The sequence below is a fragment of the Giraffa tippelskirchi genome, chromosome 14 (assembly GCF_054371585.1).
Source record: "Giraffa tippelskirchi isolate mGirTip1 chromosome 14, T2T-mGirTip1v1.2.pri, whole genome shotgun sequence".
NCBI classification, from domain to species: domain Eukaryota; kingdom Metazoa; phylum Chordata; class Mammalia; order Artiodactyla; family Giraffidae; genus Giraffa; species Giraffa tippelskirchi.
The window spans coordinates 20,433,336-20,452,440 of NC_137288.1; the positions used below are offsets into that span (position 1 = coordinate 20,433,336).

General features: G+C 39.4%; 2 long non-coding RNA genes across 2 annotated transcripts in view; one reads left to right on the forward strand and one right to left on the reverse strand.

Annotated features, from left to right (window-relative positions):
* The first annotated feature begins 7,741 nt into the window (after positions 1-7,741).
* On the forward strand, positions 7,742-8,898 carry LOC145534644 (uncharacterized). Its single transcript, XR_014074827.1, has 2 exons — positions 7,742-8,075; positions 8,642-8,898. It is a non-coding gene; the product is annotated as an uncharacterized LOC145534644 (long non-coding RNA).
* A 7,552-nt stretch (positions 8,899-16,450) lies between these two features.
* The window catches only part of LOC145534643 (uncharacterized), a 28,221-nt gene continuing 25,566 nt past the window's right edge, over positions 16,451-19,105 (reverse strand). The window contains exon 5 of the long non-coding RNA XR_014074826.1: positions 16,451-16,869. This is a non-coding gene — a long non-coding RNA (uncharacterized LOC145534643). The remainder of the gene's footprint in view (positions 16,870-19,105) is intronic.

The window sequence follows — 19,105 nt, forward strand, 5'->3', positions numbered from 1 at the left end:
CATTAAAAAGATGTTATAGATATCAATCAGCTTCTATCACATTTAATCTTCAGTGTAGTACAAGGTCCAATCCAATATTTCAATCAGAGAGCATAGGTATACAAGAAACTCGTTTGAAGATTGCATCAGTTGTTTGTAAGATGTGGATGAGGGTGGGACTCATTTTCAAATAACAAATGCAATGGGACTTTATACATGAAAACATACAGTTGGGCTAGCCATAGCTGAAGAAAGAGCATAACAGCATGCAGGATTTAATTTGAATCAAAATGCTGTTACATTTTGTAAGGGGAAAAAACAACAAAAAACATCAACCAAAAAGCATTTGGGGTATTTTGGCTCTTTGAATAGAAGACATAATTCTGACCAGAGCATTGTTTACTAATGCTGGTAACATACACAGCACGATGGTAGTGAAAATTTTCCTCTGTTTTCTCGCCCTTAGTTATTTAGTTCTCTTTCCCTCATTTCCTAACCTTCTGTTCAATTTAAAACAAAGAGCAGACAGTCCTCAGTAGGAGACAGTGTACCACGTCAGAGACTGAAATATATGCAAGTAGCTGTTATTTTTATTGCTCACTAATTTGTAATAGACATTTCTTCATAGTTATAAATTTATTACAGGTTGTCATTTGGGTTTACTGCCTAATAAATAAGTTATTAAATTGATCTATCTAAAAATAAATATATTTCAGGAGTTGATTTTATACTAGGAAGGAAAGCTTTAGTTTTTTTTTTTTTTTTTGAGATGGATGCCAAAAGCTACATTAGGAAGAAGCCAGGACATTAGAGTTTCTGAGGTTGTTGATCATCTGCTGCTCCTGCCAAGTTTCCATTTGGCTGAGGAATATTGAGAGACATGAAGTTCCTGTGTATAGTCTACAAAAACATGTAAGTCAGATCAAAATTTGAAATGTATCTTTAACTGGAAAAAAAAGGGATGTCTATAATATTTGCAGCCTGATTTGAGCCACCCCATCTCTGAGCCGGTTTTCTGATCTGTAGAGTGAAGCCATTACCCCTGCACCCTGTCCCCTTCCCCCAGGGTTATGTGAGGATCAGACAGAAATGTCAGAACCATAGGGGACCATGATGGAAAGTGTATTATATCGGAGGGAGGCTGTTTCTTGTAAGTCAGATTTTCCAACATGCAACTTATGAAAAAAATATATGAAACGAACAGCCAACAGGAGGACACTTGAATGTGAAAAGTTTCCATATTCTCAAGAGCCTTTTAAAATTACAGCACTATATTGAAGTCTAATTTGATTTTTAAAAAGGATGACAGTAGGAGCATATTAAAATCTATACATTTTTATATTAATTTCAGTTCTTAGTTACGTTATTTATCTTTTGTGGCTCAAGCCAACTTTCTCTTCAAATATGTAGTCAATATTTTATACAAATATACAATTAACATTTTAACACAAGTAAAAAATGAAGTTCCAGTATTATAGCATTATAATAATAAGTTGCTCTAGTTGATAAATGTTAATGCTACTAAACCGTGAATGTTTTTTAAGACAATACTATATTTTAACATAAAATATATTCTAGTTTGAAATAGAATCCTGAAGATTCAACTTTAGGTCCTGAGAAACTGTTTAATATCTGTACTTCCTTAGCCTTAGTTGCATTCTTATATTTTTGTAATATGTATTCATCTATAAAGAAATTGTTTCCATTTTTAGATTGTGCTTACTGTAGGTGCCCAGAGTAAAAGTGATACAAACATTGACTATTGGCATGAAACCTCATGGGATCCTGTAGAGATTACATAGATTTACTTGTTTGGGAAAAAATATTTTAAGCTAAATCTAGTTATTTCATGCATCCGAAGAGTTAGAAAACATATACAAAGCAAACCAAATCTTTGACTGAATCCTTAATTTTGTTTGTAATATTTCCTTGAAAACCACCTTATCAAGGAAATCGTTATCAGTTCACACATATAGTAACTATTATATGTAGATGGTTTGCCTGTAAGTACATGAAATATATAGCTGATATTTAGTATAAATAAACTACATACATTGGCTACATTTTACTGGAATCTAGGCATATGTGAGTGAAAATTTGATGAATCACTTTATACAAGCCAAACAGAAACATGGGTTGTTCCAGCATGCCTCATGTACCCAAAGAGCTAAGAATGTTCTGTCAATTTGTGACCCCGTAATTTTGCAGTCTTTTATAAGGAAATAAATAATGCAATAAGATAATGTTGCTGTAAATAAATAGTTAATGTTTATATTTCTACAGGGTAGGAAGCATATAATAATCTACTGCATAGATGCACTGGAATGAAAGGCTCTATTACATTATATTTTAGGTGGTGTGAATAAATTATGGAACTCCTAGAAGCAAGTTACACTGAATCACTCTAAAGGCTTTACTGTGCACTCTGTGAAAACACTTGTAAAAAATGTGAAACTAGATTAACCATAGAACTATGATGAGTTTTTGCCCTTTTGCCTTGCTTATGGAGGAGTTTACTTGTCATTGGGACTTTATTTCTAAAGCTAGCACTTTGCTACTAAAATGGGATATTACACACACTAAAATTTAAGATCAGAGCCTATAAATTCTCATGAGATTCTTAAAGTTAATTTTCTTGACATTTATGGAGCAAGCACACCAAATATACTGAAGTGAGTTAAAATACAATTTCCACTTTGGTTTTATGGTTTTTCAATTTTTGATTCTTTTTTTTTTTTTGATTGATAACACTCTGAAGACGCTAACAGATGATGGTCACATGTCACCTGCCAAATCTGTTTATGTATTTGCCTAGATTTTTAAAACATAATTTTCACAGATTGATTTCACCAAAAAGTATGTTTATTGCTTTTGCAATGGAGGGCTACAATTCACTCAATTTAGATATTTTAACAGCCTATATGTTACACAGCTGTCCCTGATGTTGGTGGTAAGATTCAGCCTTCACCTACCCCCTGAAAAAAAGAAAAAAATAGTCTTCTCAAAATTCCTTTAAACCCAATGAATATGATCTTTTGAAAAAAATGGTATGAGTGTCTGTATAATAACATTATACCAGAACATGAATTCTAAGTAAATGAGCTTTCCTTCTATTCCCAAACCCAGTAGGGTAACTTGAAATTTGTAAGGGCAGAAGCCACGTGGTTTTACCTCCTACAGATAATAGGGGCTCTGTTTTATCTTCCTAAGTGGATTTTGCTGTGGGTTTCCATCACCAGAATCACTTCAGTGTCTATAGCATCATAAATCATCATCTTCATCAGCTCGCCCACATACACTCTTTGTGTAGGGTAAATGAGCTCCTTGACAACTTAATTTGGAAAAGAAATCTTCATTCCCTCTTCTTAATGCCTACAGCAGGACTCCCCAGGGACAGAATGCCGCTTTGCACTGGCTCAATCCTAACAGGATGGAAGCTACTTATTAATGAGCCACTCTAGTCTTGCAACCTGACTAGCACTGCCTTTTTATTGTTCCTTCACATTCTTCAGGAATGCCGATTTCTATTTTTAAATCCATTTTAGGTGGTGGAAAAAAATTCCTTGTTGTTGAATGTTGGCATATTTGAATGCGGGATTCGAGTATTTTGTCTAAGTATTACCTCATTCATTTGAAAATAATTATATCAATCACTTGAGCCTCCCAGGTGGCTCAGACAGTAAAGAATCCCCCTGTCAATTCAGGAGATCCTGGTTCGATATCTGGGTGGGGAAGATGCCTTGGAGAAGGGAATGGCTACCAACTCCAGTATTCTTGCCTGGAGAATCCCATGGACAGAGGAGTCTGGCGGGCTATGGTTCATGGGGTCACAAATAGTCGAACACGATGGAGTGACGAAGCACATGTGTATCAATCTCTTACCATTTCAAGTTCAGTGGGATACAGAGCATTCTCATATTTCCTTGGGTTTGTATTATAAAGAGCATTTATTGTGATTCTAGTGCATTGTTATTATAGAACTGACTCAAGAATAATGTCTAAAGTACAACTAAATCAACTGAAAAATTTGGGCAAATTCTCTTATTACTAAAAGTCCTCATTTGTCATATTTTTACATGGATCTTGAAGATTCCTACCAGTTTTAAAATTAGCATTAGAATTAATATTTATCTCTGAATCACTAACTTTTTTTTTTCACAGTTATATAACTGGGGCTTCCCTGGTAGCTCAGCTGGTAAAGAATCTACGTGCAATGCGGGAGACCTGGGTTCGATCCTTGGGTCAGGAAGATCCCCTGGAGAAAGGAATGGCTACCCACTCCAGTATTCTGGCCCGGACAATTCCATGGACTGTATAGTCCATGGGGTCACAAAGAGTTGGGCACTATAGTCCTATATGATCTAGTCATATAACTACTAGATCATAAAAGTATACTTCCAGAGAGAAGTTTATCATTGAACAACAAATTTAGTCATGACAATGTGATGCTGTCTTTTTTCATGTTGCCAAGCATGACAAGATGTCATAGCATAGTTTTATTCTGGAATTGTAAACTGTCAGTGGAAAAAGCAATTATATTACTTTTTAAAAAATGATTGATTCTTTTGGGAACAGGGTGTAGATATTTCTTTTTCATTCCAAAATATTTTCAGATTGCTGCCTAGAGGCCAGTGTGCTTAGAGATAATGACAGAAAAATAAAGACACAGTCAGGGTATGCCAAGAGCTGCTAGCCTTTGCTGGAGATGGTGTTCACAACTAGCCTGGAGGAGATCCAGTTAAACTGATGGTGAGGGGGCGGGCTGGGGTGGGTGTGGGAGGGACCTTGGAAATGGGAATGCGTATTTACTAAAGTTAATAACGTAATTTACATTTTTCACACATGAAGCAGAGAATGTGAGTTTGGCGTGGACACTGAATACTGAGCATCAGTTGCTCTCCCAGCCACTATCTTGCCTCCCTTGGTGAACGCAGTTGGATATTTGGCCGACCGATGGCAGTCTAGCCCTCATGAACTAACCTTGGAGGTATTAAAGTGGCACAGACCAGATGCAAAAAATTTCCATTGTCTTAACACATGAAGATTAAATTCTCATAGCCCTTTTTGTACAGTTATATTTCTGCTTTCCTCACATAGAAAATTTGTTGGGGAACTGGCATGCTAGGATGTCTCAAATCCTCAGAAGACAGAGCTAAAGCAGGATACGAGCAAGGCATGATGTGAAGTCCTTCTTGAGCAGACTGGACGGGGGACCTAGTGCTTTGACATGTTTACAAGATACTAACTTAACGAATAAAGATCTAACAAGAAGAAACAAAAGATAAATGTAAGACCAAATGGCACTGGTGAAAACATAAATTTCTGTGCGTTTTATTTCTACAAACAGACACATAAGTGTGTTCCTGTGGCGTGAAGATTGAAATATTTATAGTCCAAACTTCCCTGCTATCAAAATGCCTTTCCAGTGCCTATAGCTATGCCATCCATGAAAACTCACTTCCATATAAGAGGAAGGTGATGCACTCGGGTATCTCTGTCTGGGTTCATAGAGTCATTTCTATTAACTTCTTACCTCAATCACTTGGTCTATATTTCATACTTTATTTCTTGTATTCAATCCTCCGAATCTATTTCACCAGAAGGTAGAAATTACATCTGGTCTCCCTGACAGACAGAGATTGAGAACTGTTGAGAATAATTAAGCCATCTGGTGCTATAAATCCAACAGAAAGTTATGATCAGTGGATCATGGCCTAATTTGCTTTTCATCCATTGCATCTAAATTACCTTGGCACAAAAAATGACGAGGAACTGGATTTTTAAAGGAAATGGCCACATCTTCCCCAGTCATTAGCAGGCAAAGGCATGCAGGCATCAGACTGTGATGATTAGAGAAGACTTATTTTCCCCTAAGGCCTATTGCTTTCAATACTTCATTTTTCCTTTTAAAAAAGTCTCAAAACGTACTGTACCAAACAGTGAATGTCATGTAGTTTATACTTTAGATTCTTACCTATACGTAAGCAGGTTTATGAGAAGAAATTATTTACTAAAATAAACTTTTTATCTTAATGGAAATTTGAAAGGAACCTAAATGTATTTTGTTATATTATCCTGCAAAATTGCAGAAACATTTGTTTCAGGAAAAACTCCCCAATAGATGGTGCTGCTGCTGTGATCTGAAACACTGAATAATTAGTATGCAAAAAAGCTCCAGAGAGAGGCCTCTGGGAATTCCCTAACATCAAGTTATGGAAAGATAAAAATGTGGCTTTATTTGTGCTAAATGCCCATCGACATAATGGTGTAGTCTAAAAACTTCAAAAAGATTCCTCGGTGTTTTGAGGTCAAGAAATTACTTCTGAGGTCCATTGTTCATGTCTCAAATGTCTTTGGAACACAACCATAACAAAATTGAGTGATACAAGAGGATGGGCTGATGGCTGTCCAAGTTTCTTTCCTGATCATGTTTCAAGGGTCTATTAGTTACATATATAATATGAAGATTATATGCAAATGAAAAATGGAGTCCTTCTTTCAGATTTAAGGGAAAAACTGCAGAAACTGTATTGGCAGAATGATGCCGCCACTGCTGTTAGTAATAATCCTTAGTGCTAACTCTTTGCACGTGTGAGGCACTGTGCTGAGTACTCTACAATTATCTTTTCATTTCATCATTACGGTAACCCTACAAAGTAGACACTCTTATTACCATTTTAGGGATGATGAGAATACCATTTAAAGCAATTAAATGACGTGGTCAAGGTCTCATAGCAAATTAATCGCAGAGGCACGATTTCAATCTTGAACTTTTTGATTTCATAACCTATTCTCTAAACTTTGAATTTATTCTGCATTTCAGGACGAGAGCTAAAGTGTGAAAATCAATTTGTTAAATAAGAACTCTATGTACACCATGATGAATCATAAATGTTTGCATCACAGTTATTTCAGTAAAATGCATTGGGTTTTTTAAAAGACAATTTAGATTTGCACTCTGCAGACATAAAAAACTGCTATATTTTAATCATAAGGAAATATTGCAACAGATGCTATAAATGGACTGATTCTTATATGAGAAATACCTAAGTTTGGACTCTCATTATGTTTAGTCATCATTTCCAGGCAGAAAATGATAACGGAAACATTTTTTTTCCTTTTTCTTGTGAGAACACTTTGTAAAGATAAATACAAAACACTCAGACATATAAATACAAACAGCTCATTTTCCCAACAAGATTGTGTATTTTATAAAGGGCACAGGACACCGTCTCTTAGGAATTATAGAGTAAAAACTGAGAAATCAAGCACAAGAAGAAAATAAGCCATACTTGTATTGGGCTATTGGCCCTAAAGTTGTTTATGGGGTTTAAGCTTAACCTCTGGCGGAAGAAATCTCTTAGAACCTGAAGTCAGGGAGTTCCTTCGGAGATTAGATCTCTTGCCTGGAAAGCATAATTAGCAAAGTTAAACGTAATTAAGCAAACCTAAGGGAGATTTTTAGAAATGGTTTACCATCCATTTGGTTGGATTAAATGCACTTGCTGTATTCTAATGGGAGCCTCCCTGGTGGCTCAGCAGTAAAGAATCCACCTGCTAATGCAGGAGACACAGGTTTGATCCCTGGATGAAGAAGATCCCCTGGAGGAGGAAATGGCAACCCGCTACAGAATTCTTGCCTGGAGAATCCCATGCACAGAGCCCAGTGGGCTACAGTCCGTAGGGTCACAAAGAGTCGGACACGACTGAGCAGCTAAACCACCATCACCTGGATTATAGGGTTGCTAGGCAACCCACTCCAGTGTTCTTGCCTGGAGAATCCCAGGGACAAGGGAGCCTGGAGGGCTGCCGCCTATGGGGTCGCACAGAGTCGGACATAACTGAAGCGACTTAGCACCAGCAGCAGCAGCAGCCTTACAAATGAGTAAGGAAGGCCACCTTTTGGCAGGCCCAGGAAACTCAGGCTACCTTGGAGACCTCAAGAAGAGAGGAATTCACCTACATCTATAAATCCCGCAAGAGAAGCCAGATGGTGAGGTGTTGAGGAGGTGTTTTAGCCAAGAGAGGCTTTGAAAAGTCTCATCTGCGATTCCTTATGCAAAGTACCAGCAAAGCAAACTTCAAAATCCTGTGAGGTCAGTTACCATACTTGCTGCACTTATGTAAAAAAATCATGCCAGGGTTAATGATGCCTGGTTTACTTTGCTAACTTTGGTTATCTTTGTCCAAAAAGAAGGATGTCTACAGAGAATGGAGGAAGGACTTGGTGACTCATGGTGAGAGGTTTTGTATTTGGATGACAAGCAAAATAATGGTATCTGGGACAGGATTTGGGGAATCAGGAATGCAGTGTGATTTATACCACTGTAAAATTTATTATTTTTAATGAAATCTGCACTTCAAATGTATTTAAGCTCCAGTTTGTAAAAAGAAGCATTCTAATAGGTGACAAATTCATTTATAATGTAACTCAGGGGGAGTTAAGGATGGGGCGCTTTATTTGTTTTTCTCCATGAAGCATTCCAAATGAACAAATGTCATCTGTCAAGACTGGTTCATTTCAAATTAATATGTTTGGTTAGTGGGTGTTGTTATTTTGCATGTAACAGAACAGTCCTTTAGATCCAAAACAGAAAACTGAGTCTGTTGCAATGACGATTTAATATTCCTTCTCAAATCTAGCTTGGTGCTTGATTCACAGATATATTGTGCTGATTGTGACCCCTGATCTTGGAACTAGGAAATGATAAAGTATCATGCCATGTATTTCCAGGAATTCCCCAACAACATATGGACGGACACATGTGGAGAATATAGTTCATTTTCAACACTGAAACATTTTTTATATCTTAACTGTAATCATCATGTTGTAGTTTTCATCTGTGTTTTTCAGATTCTAAAGCTGCTTCAGACTCTACCACAAAGGTGTTAAAGTAAAAACAAAGTGTTAACTGGGAAGTTTGTGGGATTTTTTTTTTTTTTTTTTGCTTTGTTGGCTTTTATATTGAAATTCTGTCACTCAGAAGGAAATTAATATCACTAATGACAATGACTAGCATTGAATGAAAGCTAACCATGCACCAGGTGCCATTCTAAATGTTCAAGCCATATTGCGCCGTGTTTTAAGCCAGGTACCATCACTTTCTGGAGGCTGTTTCAGAGAAAAACCAGATCACGGAGCTTAGTCACCTTGCTGCTGGTTCCATTGCTGGTCATCCTGGCCAGGGTTTGAGTTCACACAGACTGGCTTGGGATCCATAAGGTTAGGGTTAGCATTACGGCATCGTTCCCTGTTAGGAGCTAGCCTCAGAAAATGTCAATAAGGGCTGAGAGCTTCTTTCTCTAATTGCCTCTTGTGGTCAGATGCCTATGTTGCAAAAGTTTTCCTTTTCACTGCATACATCAATTATGTATTACTGTTGGAAGTTAAATATATCTGAAATTAAAATTAATTTATAAATTTAATAATACTTTTTTGGCCAAGTATAACATGCCAAATTAAATCCCAGCACTAAAGTGCTTATCCTGATGACTTAATATATTTTCCAACCAGACTCAGATCGTTTATTCCAAAAGCAAAGCAATAGTAGCCCTGGAGATGCTACGTAGGGCAAGGATAAATGGGAACTTTGGCCACCTGATGCGAAGAGCTGACTCATTGGAAAAGACCCTGATGCTGGGAAACATTAAAGGCAGGAGGAGTAGGGGGCAGCAGAGGATGAGATGGTTGGAGGGCATCACTGACTCAACGAACATGAGTTTGAGTAAACTCTGGGAGAGATTGAAGGACAGGGAAGCCTGTTATGCTGCAGTGCATGGAGTCAAAAAGAGTAGAACATGACTTGGAGACTGAACAACAATGACAAAGGGGAAATAAACTGGAAACTAAGTAAACTATTTAGTGTGTGTGACACAGCAGGTGTGACTTTATAGACAGCGGTAACCAGGTTAAATAAGAATAACCAGATGGGAAAGACATTTCAAGTGCTTGGTCAAGAAAAAGGTCATGCATTTCTAAAGTAATGACTGTTAGTGCTTCTCTGACACTGACTTGTATTTATACCATGCCAACTGGATCTTCATTTTTATCACTATTTTGTCATTCTGGAAAAGCCTTCAAATTCAAGGTGTGGCGCCAACGACTGCCATTCTTCTTGTTTTGAGAAAGTGGCTCATTATATTCATGAACCTGATACAGTCTAGCATATCAGCAACTAGGTTTTTGGTTAACTTCACAGCAGGCTGAGACCTGTTAGCTCAAAAGCTTCAAACTTCAAATTCACATCTTTACATGTTAAATTGTTTTCAAACAAGCCTAAATGAGCAGTTTTTTGACCACTCTGAGCCTATTTGTATGTCCTATGAATGTCCCAGCTTCTGCTGGTGTTGATAAGACAATCTCGTGGTTTTAGGGCCCCAGCAGCTACAGTCCTTCAGAGCTTTCCAAGCAGAAACTCCCTGCTGTGCTGCAAGGACACCTTGACTGAAGCCCAGTCTCTGAGCCCCGGCTCCCCAGAAGCTGGCTCCCTCCTCCAGCTCTGGATGGTGTCCCTCTGGCTATAAGCCTCTGCACATGTTTGTGCTAAGAGGGACTTCCCCTCTCTTGCAACCTGATTGTTGATGTTGCTATTTAGTCACTAAGTCACATCTAACTCATTTGCAACCCCATGGACTGTAACCTGCCAGGATTCTCTGTCCATGGGATTTCCTAGGCAAGAATACTGGAGTGGGTTACCATTTCCTTCTTCAGAGGATCTTCCTGATCAGGGATTAAAGCTGGGTCTCTTGCATTGGGAAGCAGATTCTTTACCGCTGAGCCTCCTGGGAGCCCTGAAACCTGATTACATACCACCTAATAAACTTGTGTGTTACTGTATCTCTTTGTCATGTCCTCTCCTTTGTCAGCCTCCAAAGGCCTCTCCTTCCCCACTGTGGCTCAAGTCCTAAAGATGGGGGCAGGAGTAACTCTCTATGCTTCCTGGGTTCTGTCCAACTGCTATCAAGAGTCCCAGTTATGATCAATTGTCAGGATTTGTCTTAAATTAAATCTGAAAAATTTCTTGGAGTAACTGGTAAACTGGGACAACAAATCTTTTCATCATCAGATCTCTGGAAGTCCACTTGAAAATAAGCTCCACCCACCTCTCTTAAAAAGAAAAAAAAGAAACAAACAACTGATGTGGGTAAGAAGGAAGCTCATGTGTAAGATATTACTGAGTTTCTCTGCTCACCACACAACAGGCCCATGAATGTGAGACATGAAGCGGTTGAGGCAAGGAATACAGCTTTACTCAGAGAGTCCGCTGACTGATAAGATGACAGACTAATGTCTCAAAATAACCATCTCCCCAGAGTCTGGATGCCAGGTTCTTTTATAGATCAGAGATTGGGGGTGGGGTGGGGATGTTGAGGAAGCAAAGGAAAAAGGCCATTAATCTTGCAGGTATCTCCTATAGTGGCAAGCCTCAGGCAGGAGGATGTGTTAATTTCTTCCTTCCTGCAATCCACAGGTGGACAGGGTTCTAAACAAAGGCACTTTAGCTTAACAGTTAGGCAGAGGAGCAGGATTCTCTGAGGCAGGCCATTATGTATGATTACAATAACAACAGCGACAGAAAACACGTCAGAGAAACAGCTCAAACGTGCAGTCAGAATTGACTTCTCCCTGCAACAAGATGGCCTGCAGACCACCTCTGGCTACAATGGCAGATCCACGGGTGATGCCCAGGCTGGCGGTGGTTCTTACCCTGTCATGTTGCTCGCCATCAGAACAATTCACAGTGTTTACTAGAAGCATTTAAGCCATTTATCTGATAGCCACCTCTGTGGATAAAACGGACACATACAGTGCATCTCAGTGAACTCCAGAGACATCTATTATATTTGGGAATTGCAATCTCTTTTTGAATTAATGTTAGCCACTTTGTTAAAAAGCAAATTCCTTGCAAATAATACTTACCCTTTTGATAATGTCAATTAACAGGGGATGCAAAAAAACCTCCAGATTTTTAAGCATTCATTTCTAGATTAGTTAAATGAGATCAGGAGTCAGGAGGACAGTCCACATTATAAAAGCAAAAAAAGATCCATGTTAAATGGCAAATGTGCAGGTTTGCAGGCAATTATGAGACCAAACATACAACATCTATATTCATTAGATGACTCTCATTGTTTTAGATGTACAGTGCCCAAATGCCCACATTATTTACTACAACCTGCTCAGCAACTGAGGGTAATTTTAGCAAGTAATAATTCTGAAATACTTTCTTCTCCATATTCCTTATCTTGCTTTATAAGAAATCTGTCCTGATTTTCTAAAATGCATTTAACACTTAGGTAGGTAAGCCTCAGCATCATGAGGTGTTAATGACTCACCTAATTAAATGATAGATCAGGGCCCTGGGCTCTGTTTTTCCATAAAGAAATCTTCTCTTTTTTTGCACATGACTTTACTTTTTTCCAGATTTGCAAAAAACAGGAGCAAACAATACTCTAGCAACAAATGTAGCAATTTATTATGTGTGAATGATATGCTGGATTCTGTGTCAGTGGCTCCATGTCTGTTATTTCTAATGATAGGATATCTTGGAATAAATTGAAGTACGATTTTCTGTATTTGAGGAGTTTGGAATTAATAAACGACACATTGGATGATATATGACATCAAAGCGTGAATCTTGTAAATTATTGGCTTCAGTGACCAATTGTTAGCAATTTGTATTCCTGTGGGGCAAATTAAAAAACTCATTGGAACCACGCACATGTAAGCACCTTCAGTTATATATGTACGAGTATATATTTCAATTGTTATTGCATGAACTGCAAATTTATTCTCAATATAGAAAGCACAAGGGAACATATTCTATTTAATCTCTACAGCATATACTGTTATTTTGTCCTTTCTTTAAAAAGCTATAGATTTACCCTGACTGAACAAAGAAAGAAAAAGGTAGTATTTTATTTTGTAGTTACTTACTTAGTGTATGATTTGACATTAGTATTATTTAAAAATATGTTTGCTAGCTGTTAAAAAAATATGTGAACTGATGACTTTTCTTTATGTAAAAGTTAATTTTTTTAACTGTTTGACCATGACACCATCAGTTTTTATGACATTTGACACAATTATAAATCAAGGCATCAATTTTTATCTAAAATAATAGATTGTAAATTGAGCCATGATGTTTATCCTGAGGCACTACAAAAATATGAAGGGTGTCCATCCAAAATACTATCTGATTCAGATAATATGTAATATGTGTATTTTAATGGATGATCACTTAAAATTTTCTATCACATAGTTTCTAAATGTAGAGTGTGTTGATCACAATAATTTATGAATCAAAAGACTGTGGCCATGCCATTTTATTGTATTTATTGTATTGTATTTATTTATTTATTGCCTTTCAATATTAAAGTGTAAACTACTAGCTTTCACTGATTTTCACTAAACCAGTAATTTAGTAATTTGTTTAACCAAATCTTTTTGCCACAGGAAACAGAATTAAACTGTAGTCAGCTTGAATTTCCCTTTTTTATGTATGAAGATTCAGTAAAGTTTCACTTGAAAAGACCTATTATATTTAGAATATGTGATGGCACTAAAGCACATTTAACTTTAGCCAAAAACTTAGCCAATTATTATACATAATATTTTATATGTATCACATCATTGAATCTTGATATTAGATGTGAAGTGAAGTCACTCAGTCATGTCCAACTCTTTGCGACACCATGGACTGTAGCCTACCAGGTTCCTCCGTCCATGGGATTTTCCAGGCAAGCATACTGGACTGGGTTGCCATTTCCTTCTCCAGAGCAGATGATAAAAAGACCAAGTAGCTGAACACGGGGATCTGTAAGTACCTTCATCTGGCCAAGATGCTGGGGGTAGGACAAGAGCAGGTGAGCCTGCACCATGCTGTCCGGATGTCCCAAATCTCCCACCTGCCTGGCTCCCCTGCTGGAGCGGAAGGGGTTCCCTCGCTGCCTAAGGGGGTCCAGGGAAGCCCTGTTGGCTGGCAAGCCAGAGCAGTGTTTCCAGGCGACAGACAGCGCGTTGGTCTTCAGACACCTTGGGTGAGATTCCGCACGTGACCTCGACTAGATGCCAGCACTTCTTCTCACTAAGGAGCAGAGGCCCCTGGGATGGGGCCTCAGTGCAAGGCTGACATGCAGGGTTGTTCTGATGTTAATTCAATGGCTGTTCTGGCTCCACCCTAGGTATCAATCCTCTGGGCTTATCCAGGAGGGAAAAGGCTTTAAAGGGCTGAAATGCTTTCTTAGCTGGAGAGGGTGGGATGGAGCAGAAGGAGGCTGGACAGAGCAGTCTCCTGCCCGGTGGAACGGGTGCCCCCACCCAGCAGAGATCTGTTTGGTGGCCTGGAGGTGGGCACGGGTGCCTGCACTGAGACCAAGGAGGCAGGGGAGACCAGGGACAAGAACCCTGGTCTCAAGACGTTCATGCAGTGATGCACACTGCCACGAGAAAAAGACGTGGAAATCGGCAAGGTCAAGTGCCGACCAGAGGGCAGCACGGTTTCCCCTCTCTCTCTGACCAGTTCCCTGCTTCGACTCAACAAAACTCAATGGGAAGACCTCCGCATATCAACGCAAGAGGAAGACCTAGACAAACTGGGTCTCCTGCTGGCATGCCTTGCGAATGGGAGGGAAAGCGGGAGGGAGGTAGAGGGGGAGGAGGAAACGCAGCTGAATTTATGGGGTACCAAGCTGATTCAGAAACCTTCTGCTCTTGCCTAGTTCAACAAAGGCATTCCATGAAGACAGCTGGTCACCAAAATCCATGACTTTCACAGCATAAACCTCTGCCACCCACATTCGGAATTTCCCCCGTCCGTTAAGCGTACAGACAAAGCATTGGTCAAGAAGAGGCGGAGCTTATGGTGCAAGCTTTCTCTTCAGAGACCACTAATGCATCTGTCTTTGTCAAGATGCCCCCAAGCCTGGTAGAACGCTCTGGTCAAAATAGCAATCCACCGTAGGTTTCTACACCACCGATCTGGGTCTCGGAGAAGAACTTTCATCCTCTTCTCCAGGCTAGAATGTTACCCACCAAGAAGGCTTTGCTTTGCTCTTACACTGGGGGCCTGGGCCCTAGTTTCAATGTTAACAGACTAACTTCTGACAATGAATGGATAACTCTGCCAAAAGCCAAAGACCCTCTCATCTTTGTAATCCTCCTTCTATCCTTTAACTGGATAATAAACACTATGGCTTTCCAAAATGAAGGTCTTCAAAAATACATCATACCCAGGCATGGTTTAAAAAAAAAAAACAAAACATAAGCTGGTCATCATCAAATCTACAGAGGAGATGAGAAAAAGAGAAATAATCAATTACTGACGTCTTAGGGCTATAATAGAAAAAATGTGGACATGTATTTTTTTAGTGGATTTGAGAAAGGAGTGGGAAGTAATGGGGAAAAAATAAAAATTGTCCCAAGTTCTGTCCAGGCAGAATCCTGGACAGACAGGACAATTAGGCTAAAATTCCTCCGTTTATCTCAACATTTCTGCTAATGCATTGTTTAGAATTTTGATGGATAAAGAGCAGATGGGAGCAATTGGAGGCTTTAGTTGTCCCTGTCTCTGTGCATTTATTGCAGCCAATGGGTGAGAGAAAGATCAGCAGGAATCACATGGAAACTGTCCTCATCCCAACGCTGTTTAAAAAGAAAGCACGTGATGTACTGGAACCCCTTTAATGGAAGTATATACAGCTCTGCTAATTGCTAAAGGCATCGGCACAGGTAATGAAGACAGAGCCTTTACCTTTTTAAAATAGAACAAGAGCACAGACGAGAGTCAGATGAAAAGGCAAGCCAGTGCCCAATCTGAGAAGGATGACCAGTAAGTGTGGGTAGGACTGAGAAAGAGGTCAATGTGGTCTGAAGAAGTTCATCAGAACTTTATAAAATTGTTTTCTGTCCTTTCCCCTAAGTAAAACCATCATTATTTTAGGAGAGAAAAAAGAAAAGCAAGGCGAAACCTGGAAATAGTGGCATGGAAATGGTTTAGATGTTACAGTATTATTTGATTTTCTTCCCCTTAGGAAAGGGCAGTGAGCTTACCTAGTAAAAATCTGAGCTTCATGCTGAGAAGACCTGCAAAGAAAAAGAAAGAAGGAAGAGAGAGCAGAAAGCAATACAAAACAAAAAGATCAGTCAGGACTTCCCTGGTGGTACAGTGGGTAGGAATCCACCTGCCAGTGCAGAGGACATGGGTTCGATCCCCGGCCCGGGAAGATTCCGCATACACAGGGCCACCAAGTAATCCCGTGAGCCCCAACTGCTGAACCCACGAATGACAACTACCAAGCCTACGTGGTGCAACTACTGAAGCTCGTGCATTTGGAACCTGTACTCAGCAACAAGGGAAGCCATCACAGGGAGAAGTCCATGAACCACAACTAGAGAACTAGAGAGTAGCCCCTGCTCCCTGCAGCTAGAGAAAGCCAGAAGGCAGCAATGAAGACCCAGCACAACCAACAATAAAATTCATTAAAATTAATTTTTAAAAAGACCCTTCAGTCAAAGTGAAGATCAAGCTCGGCCGGAAGGAGAAGGCCCAGGATCGGCTCAAGGGGGGCTGGCAGCGGCCGAGCCGCGGGTCCAGGGCCAAGCCAGTGGCGAGCGACGACGACAGTGAGGAGGAGCGGGAGGAGGACCGCTCAGGAAGTGGCAGCGAGGAAGACTGAGTCCCGACATTCCAGAGTCTCGACCCCGAGCCCCTCGTTCCAGAGCCAAGACGGTGTTAGCCCTTAGCAGTAACGGGTAGCAGCAGATGTAGTTTCAGACTTGGGATAAAAACTGTATAAACAAAAATCTTCCAAATTTATACGGCAGAGAAGATGTAGGACTGTCTGTGTCTGGCCCTGTCCTGGCATCAGTAGCGTTTGTAACAGCATTAACTGTTTAAAACGAGAAAAAAGGAGAAAAAAAAAAAGAATTATGAATTGGGGAACACATGACACCTGTTTTTCTTTTTTCTTTCCCTGGCAGTACTGTTTCGGCCGCAGTTTGGAATCACTGTAGTTTAAAGCTGTGGATGCATGTGTGTAGCCGTCCACTCCTTGTACTGTATTTTATTGGACAGGTCAGACTCGCCGGGGCCAGGGGTCCACAGGCCCGGCGAGGGTATGTCAGTGTCACTGGATGTCAAACAGTAATAAATTAAACCTCCAACAACAACAACAAAAAAAGACCCTTCAAACTATCATCAAATGGGTGAAGGAGTCACTGGAGTAAACACATCATCTCAGGTCATTTGCTATTTTTCAGCCCTTCCCAGCTTCACTCTGCAACTCTGTCCTGGCTCAGGACCCAGCAGGAGGGCACATGGCTTACTCAGGAGAGGGGCAAAGGACGGGTCAGCGGTGAGCTGAAGGAGGACCTTCCAAGATCTCGATTAGTATTTATCTTCATATAATCCACGAGTATTTATTAGCCAAGTGAAGTGAAGTGAAAATTGCTCAGTCATGTCCATTCTTTGCAACCCCATGGACTGTAGCCCTTCAATTCCCTCTGTCCATGGAATTCTCCAGACAAGAATACTGGAGTAGGTAGCCGTTCCCTTCTCCAGGGATCTTCCCAACCCAGGGATTGAACCCAGGTCTCCCACATTTCAGGTGGATTCTTTATCAGCTGAGCCAACAGAGAAGCCCACTTATTAGCCAAGGAATTCCTTAAAGCAATCGTGGCTCTTTTAAGAAATTCAAGGAGAAAGAAAAGGCCGTATAAAACTCTACAAAAAAACAAATTCAAAACCAGAGAAAACAGAGCAAAAAACTGTTTTTTGTTTATCTTTTTTACATTTTTCTATATGATTTCTTTTTACTTGTATCCTGAGCATATTTTCTGCCCCAGCGATTTCCAGACATGACATGACTGCACACACACACATACACATGCAGGACTTAGAGAATTAGATCCTAAGTGTATTCATATATCATTTAAATAGGACATATGTCAAAACAAGATAAGCTGCCATAACTGGCAATTACCTATGGATATTCTGAGCTGAACAACTGAGGACTTAGAGGAATTTTCAAACTTCATTCATTGGTATCATCTTAGAAGGAAGAGCATGCAATTAGCCACTCAGGAATTTTAGGAAAGGGGATATATATATATGTATGTATGTATGTATGTATGTGTGTGTGTGTATATATATATATATATATATATATATATATATATATATATCAAAATGCCTACTCTGTGAAATAAACTGTTTAATTTTAAAACGAATTGGAAAAATACTGGTTGATATCATCATTACAGGATATACCACATAGAGAAGAGAAAGTAGATTATGGTAGGGTGGCATGGTTTAGACCTCTAGGAGAGATTGTACTATGAACATTAAAAAAAAAATCAAAACTTTGATTTTAAATGCATTAAGTTCAAATTTGGGGAGGTATTTTTTTCTTTCTCTGTTTTTCTCTTCAGCCAGTCATAATTTTGGGCAATTTTATTCAGTAGCTTTATTTTAGATCCTAGTTCACTCCTGACAATTGACTTTCTCTGCATCTATCTATGCACTTCAATGATATGATTAGTGACTCAATGTAACTTTATAGAAGAGTGTTTATTATCCTAGTGTTTGAAACAAGTTTGGAATATTTTTCATTGAAAAAAGTTTGTCTTTTAATATGACAAGAGATTTGAAAGCTTTCATAAGACCTAATTTAGGATATGATGTAATCTAAGACAAGAAGAAATACACCTCACAGAAGTGTTTTTCAATAATACGGTATCGTGTATTAAAGGTATGTTCTTATTTGAGGGGCTCCCCAGGTGGTGCTAGTGGTAAAGAACCTGCCTGTGGAAGCAGGAGACATAAGAGACATGAGTTTGATCCCTGGGTCAGGAAGATCCCCTGGAGGAGGGCATGGTAACCTACTCCAGTGTTCTTGCCTGGAGAATCCCATGGACAGAGGAGCCTGGCGGGCTGCAATCCATAGGGTTGCAAACAGTCAGACTTGACTGAAGTGACTTATTATGTTCTCATTTGAAAGCTGAGGGAGAGAGAGAGAATGTGAGAGAGAGGAGGAGAGAGGCTGGTTGGTAAAGTCAACGAAGGAATTACAGGATCGCCTTACCACTAAAACACTGATAATGATCTTTTGTTAAAATATTTCATCA